Source organism: Centrocercus urophasianus, unplaced genomic scaffold, assembly GCF_019232065.1.
Source record: "Centrocercus urophasianus isolate 14NV4802_14NV808 unplaced genomic scaffold, USGS_Curo_1.0 seq_26, whole genome shotgun sequence".
Taxonomy (NCBI): Eukaryota; Metazoa; Chordata; class Aves; order Galliformes; family Phasianidae; genus Centrocercus; species Centrocercus urophasianus.
The window spans coordinates 13,190,217-13,192,568 of NW_024884822.1; positions in this window are offsets into that span (position 1 = coordinate 13,190,217).

A 2,352-nucleotide genomic window follows, 5' to 3' on the forward strand; every position below is an offset into this window, starting at 1 on the left:
TCTGCAAAATCCAACGTCCTGCTTCATTTGGGGATTTTTTCCTTCCCCAACCTCAGAAAACTTGGGGAAAGTTTGGCAGCCGACGTCCCCAGGAGCAGGCACATAAGGTGTAGGGGCCATTATCTGCATTGGCTGAATAATTTATCTGCAAAATTAGTGGACTGGCTGTGATAGAACGGGTTGAATTATTCATCGGGAATAAATTATCCGAGATATTTAGCACTTCTTTCTGTTTGCGAAGGCTTCCTGAAACAATTCTGGTTCTGTGAATGCATTCGTTATTCATAAGTAGGCAGTGAATAGATTATGCAAACAAATTTCAGCCTATGGGTTGTTTGTGAAACATTCACTGCAGCTCGGGCTATTCATGGCTGTGACTGATCACGGAGACACATGGTGCTCTCTCCCCTCCTTGATTGGAGCACAAACTTTTAAAACAAGAGAATAACAAATGACAAACTGCAAATGATGGATAAGGACTGATGAATAATGCGCTTTCACTGCAAAACGCTCAGACAAGTGATGGGTTGTGCCAAAGTCTGTGAAACTCTGGGGAATCATAAACATTTTAATGAATAAACTATTGACTGCTCAAAGACACCTAAACAAAAGACAATAAAAGTGTTGCAGGCAGCACCGGAGTTTATATCTCTGTGTGCAAAGTGCACATTAGCTAAAGTTGAAGTTTTTGGCCATATGTTTCCATAACCTTTAGTTTTGAGCCCCTTTGACTTTCCCCTGCTTTGCAGTGAAGCTTGCTGCCTGCTGACCCCACTAAGCCATCACTGTGGGACATGAGTGGCTCAATGAAGTGGAGCTACTTAGTGCAGGGAGTCATTTAGGTGTGCATGGGCCCTAAAACCGTCGGCCTGATTGCAGGTCTGGTGATGGAGAGGGCTCCCAAAGAACAGCCAGGCCTGGTTCTCTGCTGTTATATTGCACATTTCGGGTCTGTATACCCATAAAATGTTACAAAGCGCCAAGCTCAGCCACTAGAAAACTATTTCTGTTTTGAGGCTCGTTAATATTCATCACCCAGGGACTCGCGGATTGCTCACTTCTGCAAGGGATCCTTTTAGCACAGAGCAGATTGCTGGTGGCCGTGAAGTCAAAATGCTGAGATAAAGACTTACGCTGTCAGTTCTCCCTGTTCACCAAAGGAGAAAATCACAGGAGAGGGAAGGAAGCTACATTTTATATATGGGCAAATTAAATAAGCCTGAGTTTGGGCACAGAAACCTAAAAAATGACTATTGGTGGGTGATGAAACTGAAAGCCATCCAAGGATCGGAGTACCTGAGTGCTGACGATGGGGCAGTGCTGATCCATGGGATGCACTGTGCCAGATGTCGGAGCTGGGGAACGCATTGGCTGCTTTCTCAGCAGTGTCTGAGGTGGGGATCCGTGGGCACTTCGTGGGGATTAGCAGCAATTATGTGCTGTTTTCAATGGGAGCAGCACGGCTCTTCTCGGTTGGTTGTTTGCATCGCTAGACAAAGAGTTGTCAGAGTTGTCTGTACACCGACAAACGCTGAATTTTATAATGGCTTAGGTTGGAAGGGACCTTAAACACCATCAGGCTCCAAGACGGGAGTCGTTGAGAATTTTTAACTCGCTGAGCACCTGCAAAAACCTTTTCAAAGTGAAACACGCAAAAGCCAAAGTGCCCATAGGTATTTGGAGAGGGAAAAGAACTGCTTTGAATGATTCCTCAGGATATTTCTTGAAGTCAAACGTGAGTTACACCTTTCCAATTGTGGGATATTTTCACTTTGATAGAGGCGTGTAGAGAAACCACAGGGTGCAAGGAAAACCCCGAGAAGCGCTCAGTCGGGATGTGGATGGAAAAAGTAATAATCGAAGCTCACGGAGCTCATCCTGCGGCAGCTCGACTCACCCCTTCCTTGCCAACCCCTTCTCACCGCGATTCCAACCTCCACAGGCGAAGGGCCAGAGCCCGAGGAGGGGGGCGAGGGGGGAAGCGGTGAGATCGGACGGCTGACCCCGCCACCCCCCCGCGTGCCCCCGCCCGCTTTGTCCGGCCGCCCTCGGGGGACAAAAGCCCGAGATGTGTGTGTGTGTGTGTGTGTGTGTGTGTGAGTGTGCGGGGGGGGAGTTGGTGCGCGGCAGATGCGCGGCTGCCCGCGGTAATTGCGGGCACGCTCCGGAGGGCGCGGCGCACGGGGCCGACCTGCCGCCTCGGCGCGGCCCCGCGGGGCGGCCACGGGGCCATTGTCCGCCCGCCGCTATAAGTACGGGCTGCCGCGCCGTCGTGTGCCAAAGCTGCCGCTCACACGAGCGGATCGCTGCCCGCAGCACTTCAAAGACAACAGCGGTCGCGTGTCCCCCCCC